Genomic DNA, 18,335 nt, shown 5'->3' with positions numbered 1-18,335 from the left:
ACACATATAAGTAATTTAACAAGTTCAACCAAAGCCGATAGGCACCAGGTGACAGACATGGGCTGTTACAGTAGTAATCATCCTGCATCGAGGTGTGTTCTCCAACTCCTTAAAGAAGTGGTAATGCCCCCCTCAGAGTCTTACTCCACCCACGTATCAATTTTAAAAACTGCAACATTAGTAGGCGTTGCCTGGAGGACCGAGAGGGCGGAGCCGCGGCAGTGACGAAGACGATGGCTAACTAGACGATGCTCGCTCCCTTCACTCTGAGCAGTTATTAGAAGTGGAGGATGTTTCTCCCCCTCCTTACCCAGACACTCAAGAAGAATGGGACCAAGTCTCATTGGAGGAGACAAGCGGACCTGAGCCTTATTGTTTTGAGCTTGTGAGTTGCCTGAAACTAGCGGAACCGACCCAACAGAACCAGCTCTGAATGGTAAGTAGCCGTTAGTCATAGCATTGGATTAGCTGCAGGGTTTGGCTCCACGGCCCTAGAGAGCTAGTATTCAGCATGTTTTAGAGGTTTATCTGCTTCAACACACCTGGTTTTAATCAGCAACAAATAGCTGAGCTGCTTAACAGCTAATCTAACCTGTTAAAGCAGGAAAACCACTGAAACGTGCTGGATAGCAGCTCTCCGGTAGCCCTGGGCTCAAGTTACACTCTGCTGCAGAAAGTTATGAAACTACCCCATGAGAAAATTATTCTGTAATGTGTTCAGCCCACTAAAACTGCCCTGATTTCATTATTTATTTTCTGATACTAGCTGATCTCTTGGTTGTAGGTCCTCTGGTGTCTGCAGCTGGTCTCTGCTGGTGTCGTCAGGATAAGGAGCTTCCAGAAGAATGTGCCTTTCAATTACTCTTTCCCCCTTATTTGTTATATTAAATAAATAAATCTCAATTTATATATTTCCTGTTTTTGTTCATGTCAATAAATACTTAAACATGCTTGAAATTAAAACAAGCTTTTAACAGTGAGGTGCTAGTTTAATTCATCACAATAGAGAAAGTTAAACATGCAACAATGTGATAATTGAGATATTTGGCAGCACAAAAAACTTGTCAAACACAATATTTATTATAATAATTGTAGGCAGACAGGAGACAGAGCTGATGGAGGTTCTCAGTCATCGAAGGATGGCTGAAGGCTTTCCAGGAACAGGAGATGTGGTGTTGTCTCTTCTCTCTCTATTCTGCCAGATGAGCTGATAGGTTACAGGTGTGTGAGGACATCCTCATGCTGTCACAACCAGATGACAGGAGTTATCAGGTGATCAGACAGGCTAATGATGAGATGCAGAAAGAAAACAAATCATGCAGAAAGAAAACAAGTCCAGGACAATGTACAGTAATAATAATATGTGGTGTTGCTCACCTTATGTGCTCTTATAGAGTATTAACGTGTGCCTGCCTCATGGTGTGGAGCCCATATTTTGCTGAGTGTCCTGCAATAATGCAGGTTATTAGTTAATTTACTTTTGATAGCAAAAACAAAATATTTAATGTAAAAGTTATTTACCAGGTGAATCAGCTCACACGTCACCACCAAGTGTCACAGGGCCAGAATCAGTAGCCTCCTTCATGATGTCATGATGTAATCACATACTTATTTAATTGTTAATATCTTAAAAATTCTGAAAGTTTTTTTTTTTATTTTACCTTGAACAGTTCACTGAGCTTGCACTGTCACTGAGGTGGAAGCTGGAATCAACAGCAGACACCTCACATCATGGTCTTTTCAGGGGGTGTGGACGCTGCTCTGGAACTTTCTGGAAGATGAATTTCCGTCATGGTCCCTGTGTCACAAGACACACTGAGGCTGTGAGCTCTAATTCTGGGTGGCTATGTAAAAAACAAAGAAGTAGCACATTTATAAATGTTTAAAAGAGCATAAAATCACGTGTAACAATAATCTGTAAAACAAATTAAAACTAGAAGGTAATAATAAAATGTTTACATAGAAGATTATTAAAAATAATTCACCTTTGCTACAGGTAAGGCTTCACGTCAGCCTGGACAAGTGCATTCTTGCAGCTAAATCAGTCTGACAGCCAACGTCTTGGGTAGATTTAGCCTGAAAAAAAAAATAGAAGCACATTGTTGTTGGAGTTTATAAAGTCAGATGATATACAAAAGAAACTGTCCTATATAGGCGCTTTATAACATTCCTAGTGTGTGATCGTTGTTATAACGCAGTGGTTCCCAAACTTATTTAGCCGCGCACCCCCTTCTATGTCCCGACCATGTTGACGCACCCCCCAGCCCCACATCAGGGCATATATATATATATATATATATATATATATATATATATATATATATATATATATATATATATATATCAGACGTCACGCTAAGACGTCACGCTAAACCAGGGGTCGGCAACCTGTTCCCATAAAAGAGCCATTATTACCCGTTTCCCAGTAAAGAAAACATCGCAGCAGCCGCGGCGTTGTGGGCGGGGCCTACCCTCACACAGCAGAGTGCTGCTCACAACAGGTGACAGCAGCCAGTACCAGTTACTCGTGTACGTCAAAGCTATCTTTCATAAGAAGATAATCAATAAAACGATTTATATAAAATGGATCCAGAAGTTGTAGCTCGTCTCTGCCTATAATATTTTGATATTTTTCACCCTGTTGGTGGTTTTACTGAGCATGTGCCACTTTTGTCATATGTTTCTTTTTAAAACATGTTTAGACTGTTCAGAATACAAATCCAGGCTCTGTCACGTTTGATTGTTGTAATTAAACTTTGAATGTGGGGAAGGTCAGAAAAGGATCCGATCATTTTGTTTTTCCCTCATTTACAGTGACGGAGATAACGGCGCAGTGCGCCTGGCTCTGGTGTTAATCAAGTTAAATTGTAACAATTTTCACAAGAAAACAAAACAGTTAAAAGCAGGGCTTGTGTTGACCGGACAGTTCCCGTATTTGACCGTTTATTTTGACGGAGAAAGAATAGAAAGAATTACCCCGACGCATGCAGACGAACTGACATTTTATTCGTTTCGCAAATCGCAGATGTAGCTAAATCACTCAAGAAAAGATTTCCTTCTGAACATCTGAGCTGGATGCCGCTCAGCGCATAAGGTGCACAGCGAGCTGAAGATGTGGATAGGGGCTTGGAGCGCGTTGTAGAACCAGAGCGCATGCGGGAAGATTCCTTCCACTGAAGCGAGAGTTTTCCAAACCCGGTCACTCAGAGAGACTTGTCACTTAGAAAATGTTCCCTGATGATGAAACTTTGGCTGAATTGTGCTTGTTCCTGTCTCCAATGTGGCGTCTGAGGAGAGTCCCAGAATCTCACATCGTCGTCAGCTCAGAAAGCGCCTATGATTACGCACAAGCGGGACGCGTCAACCCGGTCACACAGTAGACCGGGTTGGACCTGTTCAGGTTTACGCAGACAATCTTTACATTTAGAATTAGCTTACAGATGTAAAATTTATGCAGTAAAATATAAAGCATTTTATTTAAATATCCATTCATTATTTTACAAGCACAGAGAGCCGCATCAGATGGATAGAAGAGCTGCATGCGGCTCCAGAGCCGCGGATTGCCGACCCCTGAGCTAGGGCATGTGCGGGACACACACACACACACACGCACACACACACACACACACACACACACACACACACACACACACACACACACACACACACACACACAAGCAAAATATACTTGTTTTCAATTATGTTTATTTGGCCCACTTACATTTTCTTAGGCCCACCCACAAATGAGTTTCTGGCTACGCTAATGGTGACTTTTGACAGACTTCTCTGAGCTCCGCAGCCATTACACTTTTTCACCTCGCGCACCCCCTAGCGGCAGCTCGCACACCCCCAGGGGTGCGCGCACCACACTTTGGGAATCACTGTCATAACGTAAAAGTCAGTCACATATGATGTGGAGAGCCTGAAATGCAACCTGAAAAGAATTTCTCACGGAACCGGGTCACAACCTGGATTTCACGCTGTAATGATGTCTGTCAACTAGTGCTGCGTTAGTTAGAGTCACTGTTGCAGAATTACAGACTAACACAAAAACAACCCAAATTTTCTCCGAGCCTGAAAGTAATAGTCATGTGGACCGTTTTGTCGGCCAGGGCTTCGAGACATGTTCCGATTCGCCGCTGATTCTAACCTTACATCCCGTTCCACATTTTGTGAACTTGACAAAGCTGCCCGAAGGCAGCGCAGGCTGATATTAGCTAAATGAAGTGAACCACGTCTCTCAAACTTTGCATTTAGGTAGGGAATTGTCTTTAGAAGATGTTAAAACTTTTATTTAGCTTACTCACCTCAGACTGGAGCCCGCCGTGGTGGGGGAGCAGAGTCGGTGGGCTGCATCTAAATCGCGGAAGAGCCACGGTGGGCACAGCCTCCCTCTTCAAACGGAGATGTGCAGAATTGCGGGTAAAATGCTGGTTGCAAACTACAGCACCAGGCGGGAGCTGAATGTTTTCCAGACACCGATTGCGCGCAACCACTGGCGTCTAATTTCTAAGTCCAGCGGAAAGGAGTGCAACCCCACAGAGCCACCGCAACCACACTACACTACACCTTCTCACCATACTAGCACGATATGGAGCTCTAAACCTGAACTACTTTCCTAATAACACTAACAGCCAAACACTAACTAAACTACACTATCCAACAGCCAAGCTAACACTAAATAAGTATGTATAACACTAAAAGCTATGCTAAAGACTAGGATATGCTAATGCTGAACTACGGCTAACCTCCTACGCTCGCTTGCAAATCCCAACTCCCAACTCACCACAAGGTGTGGCCGAGACTCTCGTTGCTTTTATAACTTTGACTCAGAGCTGCTACGTAGTACTCTACTGGTTTACGTAGTATCTTACTCTTTAGCCATTGGCTAAAATTTATTCAAAATGAGTCAAATTCTATGTTTTAAGCTGAAGGTGGCGCTACACTGTGGTATTTAGGCAGAATTTTTTATTTTTAAAGAAAATGCACCAAAATGCTAAAATAATGAATACACACATTTAAAACACTATTAGACACTCATTTATACAGTTCATCAGCAAAAAAAAGTTAATTTAAACGTTAATTGCTCTTTAAGAAGCTAGTGCCGTTGACTGCTAACCAGAAGCAGCTGGGTGCCTCCCTCTCCTGAAAAACAACTCAAAGATGGAATGTGCGACAGGAGTACTCACCCCGACTCATGACACTGAACTGTGAAATGAGCAGCAAATGCCGTATTCAGAAACTGATTGTTGAAGCTGCTGAATATCAAATCATATCAAATCAAATCAAAGCTTTTTTTATAAAGCGCCTTCCGCAACCCTGTCAGGAAGCCCAAGGCGCTGAACATGGAACAGTACAAAGTTAAATAAAGTGAATAAATCAGAAAATAAAAGCAATTCAAATTACAGATTATAAATTACAAAAAAGGTGAAACATTCTAGTAGAAGACAAATGTGTAAAACAAGGGAAAAAAGTGAACTAATGAAAACTGTGAGATAAAGTCAACATAAAAGAGGGCCAAATTCAAACATGTTCAGGAAACGCCAAGCGGAGGAGGTGGGTTTTTAGGTGACTCTTGAAGACTGGCAGAGGGTGGCAACTGGTTCCAGAGTGACGGTGCTAGGACTGAGAAAGCCCGGTCCCCGCGAGTACGACACCTAGACCGAGGGACAATGAGCAGGCCTTGGTCAGAGGAGCGCAGAGCGCGTGATGGGGAATGTCTGTTCAGGAGCGTGGCCAGATCGGGGGGAGCACCACCCTGGAAGAAATTAAAAACAAAGACGAGGAGTCTGAAGTGTGAACGATAGCAAACCGGAAGCCAGTGCAGGGAGGCCAGAAACGGACTGATGTGGTCCCGTTTCCTTTTCCCAGTCAGGAACCTGGCTGCGCTGTTCTGCACAATCTGAAGGCGACGCAGTGATGACTGACACAACCCTGCATATAGAGAGCTGCAGTAATCAAGCCTAGAAATTACAAAAGCATGGAGTACACGCTCCAGGTGGGCTCTTGACAGCATGGTCTTGATTTTTGCAAGGCGTCTCAGGTGAAAGAAACTGGACCGGATCACAGAGTTGATGTGAGCATCAAATTTAAGTCCAGCATCAATTTTCACCCCCAAACTGGTCACAACTGGTTTTGAGTATGGAGAAAGAGGCCCAAGATCAACATAACGATCCACATTCCTGCTGTTGGGGTGAAAAACAATGAGCTCTGTCTTTCCCTCATTCAGATGCAGAACGTTGGCCATTAGCCAAGACTTCACCTCGTTAACACAGGACACAAAGGACTGGATAGAGTGACCTTTCTCCTGACACAATGGAGAGTAAATCTGGCAATCATCAGCATAGAGATGCAATGATAGGCCATGTTTACGAAAGATTGACCCCAGAGGTAGCAGATAAATGGCAAACAAAAGAGGACCAAGGATCGATCCCTGCGGGACCCCCCAGCGGAGCCCCTCCCAAGAAGAAAAAACATCACCCAGTTTAACACAGAATGTCCTGTTGTGGACATACGATCTAAACCAATACAGAGCAGACCCTTTGATCCCAACCCATCGTTCCAAGCGATCAAGTAGAATCGCGTGGTCAACTCTGCCGAAGGCTGCTGTCAGGTCTAACAACAGAAGCACCACAGATGTTCCCTGATCTAGTGACAGATAGATATCATTTAAGACCCTCAGTAGAGCTGACTCTGTGCTATGGCCAGACCTGAACCCTGATTGGAAAACCTCAAACAGATTTGAGTCAGCTAAATGTGAGACCAGCTGCTGATAAACGACTTTCTCAAGCAGTTTTGATGTAAAAGGCAGGGTAGAGATAGGCCTGTAATTTTCGATCACAGAGACATCAGCACCAGGTTTCTTCAGGGTCGGCCGAATAACTGCTGCTTTCAAAGCAGCTGGGACCACACCTGTGCTGAGGCTCCCATTGATAATCTGACCAAGTGATGGGCCAAGGCACGGAAAGGCAGCCTTCCAGAGACGAGGCGGCAGAACATCAAGTGGAGAGCCAGATGGCTTCTGCCTCGCAACAAGCGTACTCAGCTCAGAGTATGAAACAGTATTGAGGGAGCTCAGGGTGGGTGGTGATGGAGGAACTGGAACAGGGTCAACAGAGTTACCAGAAATAGCTGCTCTAATGCCCGACACTTTATCAACAAATAATTTGTGAAAAGCTTCAGAGTTTCCAGCAGCTGTAGGAGACATGGAGCTAGACTCCTGATACACCAGAACAGAGTTTAGTGTTTTGTAGAGAATCTTAGGATTATTGGAGTTTGTTTCAATGATGTCTGCAAAATAGGCCGTTCTGGCAGCCCTCACAGCATCCTGATAAGCAACCAGTGATGCTCTGAACAACTCACGCGAGACCTGTAGGCCATCCTTTTTCCACTTTCTCTCAGAGGATCTACACGCCCGCCTGCAAGCCCGTGTGACATCAGAGAGCCAAGGCTCACTCCTAGGCCGAGACTTGCAAAGTTTGAGAGGGGCAACCACGTCCAGGACCTGATTACAAAGTAAATCAAAGTGTTGTGAATAGTGTTCAGTGTTAGATGGATCTGGGTTAAAGGTCTCTAACCTTACAGACATACAGTCCACAAACTTTGAAATAGTTTCTGCATCCAGGTTTCTGAACCTAGTAGCTGGAGCTTCACACACAGGGACAGGACATGACAACGTAACATCACAGGGTATAGGAGAGTGGTCAGAGAACACAGGAGGCAAAGTCACAAGGTTCATGACGGGGAGACCAAAAGAGAGAACCAGGTCCAGGGTGTGACCCCTGGCATGAGTTGGAGATGATACCCATTGAGTTAGATTGAATGAATCTAGCAAACCTTTAGCAAGCACATTGTCAGGACAGCAGATATGGATGTTAAAATCACCAAAAAATAGGACATAGTCATATTTTAGGATGCAGTCTGCCACAAGATCACAGAAATCATTAAGGAAGTTGGAGTCAGTCTTTGGAGGGCGATAAATCAGCACAACGAGCAGGCGGTGTCATGGTCCATGGTGAGCTGACTGCAAGTAACCTGGCTTTTCCCTCTGAGCATTGTTTCCACAGGTGGGCGTGTCTGAGAGCTCCAGCTGCAGCTGATCTCCTCATCAGGCTCAGGGGATTTAAGGAGCAGTGCGACACATCACCACGCCGGATGATTACTCTGTTTGGGTAGCTTCAGCCTCAGCCCGATCCTGAAACTCGTTTTTGTATTCTTGTGAACCTGTTGCCAGTAAATACCTTGATGCCCTCTCCTGCTCCCCTCCAGGTTTCTCTCAACTCATCACCAGCTCCAGAACAAGCCCGGATCTCAGTTTTACCTGACGCACTGCTTCATTCCCTGGCCGCCCGCTCTCAGCCGCTCACCAACCAACATCCATTCCTGCTCCTCCACCTCTGGACAACCTATACCTCACCTGTGGATCTCATCAGCTCACCCGGACCCGACAATCCTTCCCGTGCCATTACTACTACCGAGTAACAGTAAGACTAGTCTCCAGATAAGTTCCCATTGTTTTCCGCCTTATATTCACTCTGTCTCCCTCCTTAGAAACTCTCCTGGATTCCTGCTGCCAGTCCTGCATCTCGTCGGTTCCCGTCTCTCAGTTTTCCCTTATTTAGTAATAAAGACCTTTACTTACATTCCTGCTCTCCGTGTTTGGATTCAGTATGCCGTGAGTCAAGAAATTGCCACCCAGACGTGACAGAATCATCCGGCCAAAAGTTGACTCCATTGCAGAATCCAATTCGTCCGTTAACTTCCAGGATCAGTTGGCGTTATGCCAAGAACCCCCCGACCTTGAATCGCTTATAAATTTAGCATTTAAGATAGAAAACCGTCTCAAGGAACGTTCTAGGGGTTCTCCAGTATCCCTTCCCCTGCTAACCCAGTCCAAAGATTTTCTGCCACAAGTTACGGCGCCATCTGGAGACGAGACCAGGCAGAGAGGCAGAACAAAATTAACCCCAGAGGAGAGACAATGCCGCTTCGCTTCTAACCTCTGTCTCTACTGTGGTCAACCTGGTCACCGACTCTCAAGTTGCACCCTGCGTTTAAAAGGGGCAGGCCCACCAGTAGTTCCGGGAATACTGGTGGGTGCGAATGAGACTTCTGAATCCCGCTGTACTCTGTCCTGTGCCATTATGTTTAACCAAGGCAGTTGTATGTTGACGGCCCTGTTGGATTCAGGCTGTGAACGCAATATGCTGGATAATACAGTCGTTCAGAAGCTGAATATCCCCACTATTCCTCTTCCAACTCCTTTGAAAGCATCATCCCTGGACGGAGGTACACTCACCACCATCACTCACCAGACTGTGCCTGTAAATTTACTGGTGTCAGGTAACCACCAGGAGAGTATTTCCTTTTTTGTGTTTCCGTCTCCCCACTCTCCTGTAGTTCTTGGACATGACTGGCTTGTCACCCATAATCCCCAAATAAATTGGAGAACGTCTCAGGTTGTCGTTTGGAGTTCTCACTGTTTAACCAACTGCCTTCGCTCTGCTTCACCTTCCAGTTCTGCACCTACCCCCGATCCACCGGTTCCTCCCGACTTGTCAGGAGTACCAAAGGAGTACCACGACCTTTCCCTCGTCTTCAGTAAGGACCGTGCCTCCTCTTTGCCCCCTCACCGACCGTATGATTGCGCCATCGACCTCTTGCCGGGCGCCCCACTACCATCCAGCAGGTTGTATAATCTGTCTACACCTGAACAATTCTGTATGTCCACCTACATACAAGAATCGTTAGCCTCCGGTTTAATCAGACCATCCACTTCACCCCTGGGCACAGGTTTTTTCTTTGTATCCAAGAAAGATGGTTCCCTGAGGCCCTGCATAGATTACAGGGGTCTCAATCAGATTACAGTTAAGAACAGATATCCACTCCCGTTACTTTCCTCAACCTTTGAACCTGTACAAGACGCCACTATCTTTACTAAACTGGACCTGCGCAATGCCTACCATCTCGTTTGTGTTAAAGAGGGTGATGAATGGAAAACTGCTTTCAAAACTCCTTTAGGTCATTTCGAATACCTGGTCATGCCTTTCGGTCTCACAAATGCCCCTGCCGTATTCCAGTCCCTGGTCAACTCAGTCCTCGGAGATTACCTCAATCAGTTCGTTACGGTATATCTGGATGACATCCTGATCTTTTCCAAATCCCCAACAGAACACCGCCAACACGTCAGAGCCGTTCTTCAATGCCTCCTGGAGAACCGCCTGTACGTGAAAGCAGAGAAATGTGAGTTCCATGTTCCATCGGTCAAGTTCCTCGGTTTCATCCTCGAGAGCGGGCGGTTGAAGACAGATCCAGACAAGATTCAATCAGTTCTCTCCTGGCCTACTCCCACAACACGTAAGCAACTGCAGCGTTTTCTGGGTTTTGCTCATTTTTACCGCCAATTCATTAAGAATTACAGTCAGACTGCTGCTCCACTCACTCAACTCACTTCCATAAACAAACCTTTTATTTGGTCTCCCACTGCTGAAAAGTCATTTCAGGACTTAAAGAACAAGTTTACCCAAGCTCCTATTCTCACTCGTCCCGACACCTCCGCCCAGTTTACCCTGGAGGTTGATGCCTCAGACTCTGGTGTCGGTGCGGTTCTCTCACAAGTCTCTCCCTCAGATCACCGTCTCCATCCATGCGCCTTCTTCTCTCGTCGCCTCACGCCTGCCGAGCAGAATTATGACGTCGGAGATCAGGAACTACTGGCCATTAAACTAGCTCTGGAGGAGTGGCGGCATTGGCTGGAGGGAGCAGAACACCCCATCATTATTTGGACCGATCATAAAAATCTGGCATACCTGAAGGAAGCAAAGAGACTAAACCCCCGACAGTCCCGCTGGTCCCTATTCTTTTCCCGTTTCAAATTCCTTATCTCTTACAGACCCGGTTCCAAGAACACCAAGCCGGACGCTCTATCCCGTTTGTACTCACCCGACAAGGACCCAGAACTCACCCCAATCCTGCCACCATCCTGCATCGTGGGCGCTGTGGCCTGGGACATCACCAGAAAGGTGCAGGAGGCCCAACAAACTGAACCAGATCCAGGTACCGGTCCTCCTCATAAAATGTACGTTCCAACCAGGGTCCGTGGTGATCTGATCCATTGGGCCCACACGGCAAGATTCTCAGTTCATCCTGGGGTCGGTCGAACCCTGGCTCTCATCCGCAGAACCTTCTGGTGGCCATCCATGTTCAAAAATGTCCGTGAGTACATCAACGCCTGTTCCATCTGTGCCCGTAACAAATCAAGTAACCAACCTCCAGCCGGACTCCTCAACCCTCTGCCTGTACCCACTCGTCCTTGGTCTCACATAGCTTTAGACTTCGTTACTGGTTTACCCCCCTCTAATGGTTTTTCTGTCATCCTCACGGTAGTTGATCGTTTTTCCAAATCCTGTCACCTGGTGCCTCTCAAAGCACTCCCGTCCTCTGCCGAAACCGCCCAACTTCTGATCAAACAAGTTTTCCGTCTGCATGGCATTCCTTCTGAAATACTGTCTGACCGTGGCCCCCAATTCCTGTCCCGCGTTTGGAAGGAGTTCACTGACCACCTGGGGGCTCGTGTCGCTCTTAGCTCTGGATTCCACCCACAGACTAATGGACAATGCGAAAGGATGAATCAGGAGCTCGAGGCCATGCTCAGGTGTGTCTGTTCCTCCAACCCCTCTAGTTGGAGTTCCCAACTTCCCTGGGTAGAGTACGCCCATAACGCTCATACGTCTGCATCCACTGGCCTGTCTCCATTTGAAACCGTTCTTGGCTACCAGCCTCCTCTTTTTCCGTCTACCCAAGATCCTCCTGTTTCCGCTCCCCAGTTCATTCGCCGTGCCAGGCGCGCCTGGGTCCAGACCACGGCGGCTCTGCAGAGGACTGCAGACCGTAACCGCCGCCTTGCGGATCGACACCGACGACCAGCTCCGGTGTACACCCCTGGGCAGAAGGTCTGGCTGTCCACCAGGGACATCCGCCTGAAGGACACCAGCAGGAAGCTGGCTCCCCGGTTCATCGGTCCATACCCCATTGTTGATGTCATCAGTCCGTCCACCGTCCGTTTGGCTCTGCCCCCGTCCATGAGGGTCCACCCTGTTTTTCACGTCTCCCTGATTAAACCTGTCCTCTGTAGTCCCCTGTGTTCTGCTCCTGCTCCTCCTCCGCCGGCCAGGCTCGTCGGAGGTGGTCTGGTGTACCCTGTCCGTCGCCTCCTTGATGTCCGCCCCCGGGGCCGTGGGTTCCAGTACCTGGTGGACTGGGAGGGTTACGGTCCCGAGGATCGCTCCTGGGTTCCCCGCTCGTTCATCACTGACCCGGACCTCATCAGGGACTTCGAGACCTCTCGGGCTTCCTCCTCCTCTGCTCGGCCGCCGGGTGGCGTCCGTTGAGGGGGGGGATACTGTCATGGTCCGTGGTGAGCTGACTGCAAGTAACCTGGCTTTTCCCTCTGAGCATTGTTTCCACAGGTGGGCGTGTCTGAGAGCTCCAGCTGCAGCTGATCTCCTCATCAGGCTCAGGGGATTTAAGGAGCAGTGCGACACATCACCACGCCGGATGATTACTCTGTTTGGGTAGCTTCAGCCTCAGCCCGATCCTGAAACTCGTTTTTGTATTCTTGTGAACCTGTTGCCAGTAAATACCTTGATGCCCTCTCCTGCTCCCCTCCAGGTTTCTCTCAACTCATCACCAGCTCCAGAACAAGCCCGGATCTCAGTTTTACCTGACGCACTGCTTCATTCCCTGGCCGCCCGCTCTCAGCCGCTCACCAACCAACATCCATTCCTGCTCCTCCACCTCTGGACAACCTATACCTCACCTGTGGATCTCATCAGCTTACCCGGACCCGACAATCCTTCCCGTGCCATTACTACTACTGAGTAACAGTAAGACTAGTCTCCAGATAAGTTCCCATTGTTTTCCGCCTTATATTCACTCTGTCTCCCTCCTTAGAAACTCTCCTGGATTCCTGCTGCCAGTCCTGCATCTCGTCGGTTCCCGTCTCTCACTTTTCCCTTATTTAGTAATAAAGACCTTTACTTACATTCCTGCTCTCCGTGTTTGGATTCAGTATGCCGTGAGTCAAGAAATTGCCACCCAGACGTGACAGGCGGGGGGAGATGCACAGTTCAAATAAGCACAGTTCAAATGAAGAAAATGACATGGTGGGTGTTAGCTGTTTACAAGGAAAGCTGGACTTAAAAACAACAACCAGCCCTCCACCTCTGCCCCGTGATCTGGGGATATTAAAACACAAGCAGCCAGGTGGTACCAGCTCCATCAGGGCGCTTGAGTCACCAAACGGGATCCAGGACTCACAGATGCAGAGAAAACCCAAGTCATGCTGAATAAAAAAGTCACGAAGAATAAAAGTTTTGTTCAGCACAGACCTGGCATTGACCAGACCAAACCGGGTCTGCGGCGGGGCTGCGGCACCGAGATCGCGCACGAGCACAGTCTCCTTTAACTCTGTGCCCGTAACCGAGCGCAGATTCTGCCAGCAAACCCCAGTCTGGCGAGACCTTCGAGCCGATCGGCCGTGGCGCGGTGCCGGTTCACCCTAAGAGCCGGCCAAGTTCCCTGGGCAGGGCGCCGAGTAATCCAGGAGACATCTTGGAACCACCGGGTCAGAAGCTGGGCCAAATCGGGCCAGCCGCTTCTTCAGGGATCCAGGCCGACGTCTCACGCGCCGGCTACCTCTCTTTCCCCGTCTTCTCCGATGCTTCCTTCTCAAGCTGGGGCGGACAGAGGGCCGACACATGACGGCTTGGGGGGAGAGAGCAAACGGGCAGTCCAACCAGCAGCACCATCCGTGAGGTTCCCAGCGCGCATAGCCCGGTTCCCAGCGCGCACAGCCCGGTTCCCAGCGTGCGCAGCCCACTACATCAACGGAAGGACGAAGCCTCAGCAGCGCAGCTCGATCGTATGTCAGCAGAGGATCCACACCATTCAAAAAAAGCATCAGGAACAAGAAAAATGCATAAAAGCCAATAAAACGCCAATAAAAACCAGTAAAAAGCAAGGTATCAGTGCATAAAGAGGACGAGCAGCTCGCAGCATGCACCCGCGCGAGCGCCATCTTACTCTTCAGATGCTGCACCAGAATCATTTGATGAAGTGAAGCTGAAACTAAGCAAAACTGTCAAAATGAGCTGAATGTATTTAAAGATTTAGAAGCAAAAAGCATCAACAAGTGTAATAAAGCACAGAGTATAGGTGAAGAATGGAGAGAAAAATGCTAAACAGCAGAAAACTGAAATCTTTGAACATTGTTTAAAAACTAGACAGTTGAAATGTTTAAACACCTGGCATTTGAGTAATAATAGTTTAATAGTTAAATTTTCACAATTAGCTGAACTGTGATTTTAGAAACTTTAGCTGATATCTGAAACTGATAGATGAACAAATGTTCAGATTGTGTAATAGATGGATGAATGGTTGGATGGATAAAATGATGGATGGATGGATGGATGGATTGCTGGATGGATGGATGTTAGATGGTTTATTGGATGGATAAATGGGTGGATAGATGGATGGATTCATTAGACCAAGCCGATCGATTTGATGTATCATATGTACTTCCATTTACCCAGAAGATGATTGAACTCTCTCAGCCAATCAGAGAGCTAGGATGGGGTTGGGCGGTTTCCCGTCTTCTGACAGTTAATTAAATATAAGTTATGTTTCTAGTTTTACGTACAGAGAGGTCAGAAAGTTCAGATACAGCAGTTTGTTATTGGTTGGATATTCAGCTTTTTATATCCATTCCTATGAGACTTGGTTTGGGTGATCCTTAGTTCCTTGTGTTGCCATAGTAACAGATGTCAGGAGTCTGCTTTAAAATAGTAATGTCAAATTTCAATTGACTCTTAAATTTTAAATTAAGGTTCTACATTAAAGTATGTTGATATAGTGGTGTCTTAAAATTTCAAAATGTTGTTGCTAAGCATGTCGCCTTGGTAACAAAGAACACATTTACTAATTAATGCGAGTATTCTGAGACCAAACCAGTCGATTTGATGTATCATATGTGTGGGTGCGTATTTCCATTTGGCCAAAAGATGATTGAAACCTCTCAGCCAATCAGAGAGCATTGATGGAGGGGGGTATCCCACATTCTGTCTGTTGTTAAAATCTGCACTATGCTGCTAGTTTTAAGTGTAGAGAGCTCAGAAAGATCAGAAACAGCAGTATGTTATTGGCTCAGTATTGGGCTTTTTACATTCATTTCAATGAGACTTGTTTGGGGTGATCCATTTTAAATATTGTTTGTATGTTGAAGTGTCTTGATACAGTAGTGTCTAGAAATCTACAAAATGTTGTCGCCAAGTGTGTTGCCATGGTAATGGATAGCGCATTTAAAGGTTAATACAGGATTCTGGAGACCAAGCTGGTTGATTTGATGTATCATATGTGTGGGTGCTAATTCCTGTTTGGGCAGAAGATGGTTGAACACTCTCATCCAATCAGAGAGCAACACTGTTTTCCCATCTTTTCCCTCACTGTGGGAGTCCTGAAGCTGCATTGAAATAAATGAGAACAGCTGCAGATCACACACAATGTGTAAGGCCTGACTCGAGCTGAGCTGGACCGGAGCGAGAGTTCGGATTGTTGCGTGTATTTTGACCCAAGCACGGAGTGACTGACGCTGGGCAGATTGATATGCGTTTGCTCTAGGAGTCAAACCGTACAAAGCTAGTGAGCACGGCGGCTCCAAAAGGAAACAAGCTGACTTACTGTGAGTCGGCGGTATGAGTGGCTTGGGCTGATCTGGTCAGAACAGGTTTGAGTAATCCGATAGGATCTGGTAAGAACTCAGAGCATAGTCTGGTTAGGAACGATGACTGAGTGGTTTGGTGTTGAGCTGCACTTCCTTATGTAGACGTGGCGGGTGACGTGAGCCGGAAGGCTGGCGCTGGGAATGCTGGGTAGTGGAGTTCGACTGGGCTGAGTGAGTGTGGGTTCCTCCGGGGGAGGATGTCGAGGGTTGAGAAGGAGGCAGCATGACACAATGCAGCTAAAAGGAGAAAAACACAAACACACACACACACACACACACACACACACACACACACACACACACACACACACACACTTTACAGCATTCGAACAATTAAAAAATCTGGACAAACCCTTCTTGACATCACCTAAATTCTGAGGATTGATGTGAGGTCCAGTGGCTCATCGCCATTGTGACCGTATCACATGTCTCTACACTCCTGACGAGTGTCTAAGGATCTGAGTCCACCATTGGCTTCAAGTTAATTGAGCCAACCGAAGCTAATGGGTGTTTGCGGGTGCTTTTGGCCAGAAAAACGTGGTTGAGTGAACCTGAAAGGAAGCATGCGTAAACCCACCGAGCTGCTATGTTTCTGTGGTCTCACTCAGAGAGCTCCACAAGCAGCTAGCATGGCTACAGCCTCATTCCTCAGGAACACATCCCTTGCAGATAAGGGGAAAACTGCCTTTTTGGTCATTTTCTTGTTGGATTCAGTTTTTTTCACCCAATGACTGCCCCCTGACTCCATCCAACCAATCAGAGTGAAACATCCTCACAAACAGAAGAAGAAAATATCATTTCTATAGCACCTCTCAGGATAAAAATCACGAGGTGCTTCACAAAAACAAAAAATGTAAAAATGTAAAAATGAATTTAGAAAATGGTTAAAAATATATTTAAAATTAGCAAACAATAGACAATTGTGATTAAAAAACAAAATGTTAAGAAAGAGAGAGAGTGAACAGGAAAGAGGAAAATCAGAGGATCCTGAGGAAGGTGGAATAGGTGGGGAGAGCAGAATAAAGAGAGAGTGGTGAAGAAGGTCATACAAAAGCCAGCTTGAACAAGTGAGTCTTCAGCTGCTTTTTAAAGGAGACCACTGAGTCCACTGATCTCAGGCTCAGGGGGAGAGAGTTCCAGAGTCTGGGGGCCACAGCAGCAAATGATCTGTCACCTTTGACCTTTAGCCTGGTGCTGCACAACCAGTAGGCTTTGATCACTGGACCTCAGGGACCTGCTGGGGGTGTAGGGACTAAGAAGATCACCAATGTAAGATGGTGCTTGTCCATGTAAGGCCCTATAGACCAGAACCAGGATCTTGAAATGAACCCTGAAGTTGACTGGCAGCCAGTGAAGCTGGAGGAGAAGCGGGGTGATGTGGGTGTGTTTGGAGGACTTGGTCAGAAGCCGAGCACAGGCATTCTGAACCACCTGTAGACGGTTCAGGGAGGTTCTGCTCAGACACGTGAAAAGAGAGTTACAGTAGTCTAAGCGTGAGGAGATGAAGGTGTGGAGAACTGTCTCAAGTTCAGAGCGGGACAGAATGGGGCTCAGCTTAGCAACGTTCCTGAGATGGAAGAAGGAAGAGTTAACAAGAGAACTGACATGAGAATCCATGGTGAGAGCTGGGTCAAAGGTCACACCAAGATTCCTGACAGAAGGTTTGGTGTGAGAAGCAAGCTGACCAAGAGAGTCTCTGACTTTGGAAACCAGCTTGTCTGGGGCACAGATGAAGATCTCAGTCTTATCTTCATTCAGCTGTAGAAAGCTCCCAGCCATCCAGGTTTTGATAGAGTCTAAGCAGGTGTGTAACAGCTGCAGCTTAGACATCTCATGGGGCTTAAAGAAGATGTACAGTTGGATGTCATCTGCATAAAGATGGTAGGACATTCATTTGAAGGAGCTCAGGATGTGCTAAAGAGGAAGCAGATAGAGGAGGAAGAGCAGAGGCCCCAGCACTGAACCTTGTGGGACACCATGGGTAAGGGAGGTGGTGGAGGACCTAAACTTGGAGACGGCCATGGAAAAGGAGCGCTGAAAAAGATAAGAGGAGAACCGATCCAGAGCAGTTCCTGATAGGCCTACCCAGTCTCTCAGCCTCTCCAGTAGCAGGTGATGGTCAACAGTGTCAAAGGCTGCAGTCAGGTCCAGCAGGACCAGAACAGAACAGTCCCCTGCATCACTGTGAGTCAGAAGGTCATTAGAGACCCTAAGAAGAGCTGTTTCAGTAGAATGAGCTCTACGAAAACCTGTCTGGAAGCTATCATAGATGTTATGTTCATCAAGAACAACTGTGAGTTGTTTAGCCACAACCTTTTCCAAGATCTTGGAGATGAACGGAAGTTTAGAGATGGGTCTGAAGCTGCTATGGAGAGAGGGGTCGAGACTCGTTTTTTTAAGAAGCGGGTGGATTACAGCGTTCTTAAAGTAAGCAGGGACCTGACCAGAGACCAGAGAAGCATTAATTATAGAGAGCACGCTGGGACCGATGGACTGAAAAGCACTTTTAAACAAAGATGAGGGTAAGATGTGGAGGGGGCATGCAGAGGTCTTCATA

At 46.9% G+C, this 18,335-nt stretch overlaps 1 long non-coding RNA gene across 2 annotated transcripts; it reads right to left on the bottom strand.

Moving 5' to 3' along the window:
- Positions 1 to 1,058: 1,058 nt before the first annotated feature.
- LOC139069914 (uncharacterized) lies at positions 1,059 to 1,747 on the bottom strand. 2 transcript variants are annotated; one of them, XR_011520584.1, is made up of 4 exons: positions 1,662 to 1,747; positions 1,522 to 1,579; positions 1,378 to 1,447; positions 1,059 to 1,285 (listed from the first exon to the last, which is right to left on the bottom strand). It is a non-coding gene; the product is annotated as an uncharacterized lncRNA (long non-coding RNA). The 2 variants fall into 2 exon arrangements; XR_011520583.1 differs by lacking the exon at positions 1,662 to 1,747 and having other exon boundaries at positions 1,378 to 1,621.
- Positions 1,748 to 18,335: the final 16,588 nt, after the last annotated feature.

This window comes from Nothobranchius furzeri, chromosome 5, assembly GCF_043380555.1.
Source record: "Nothobranchius furzeri strain GRZ-AD chromosome 5, NfurGRZ-RIMD1, whole genome shotgun sequence".
Classification (NCBI taxonomy): domain Eukaryota; kingdom Metazoa; phylum Chordata; class Actinopteri; order Cyprinodontiformes; family Nothobranchiidae; genus Nothobranchius; species Nothobranchius furzeri.
The sequence above is the reverse complement of the archived record's forward strand: the minus strand, read 5'-3'. Positions and strand labels throughout refer to the sequence as shown.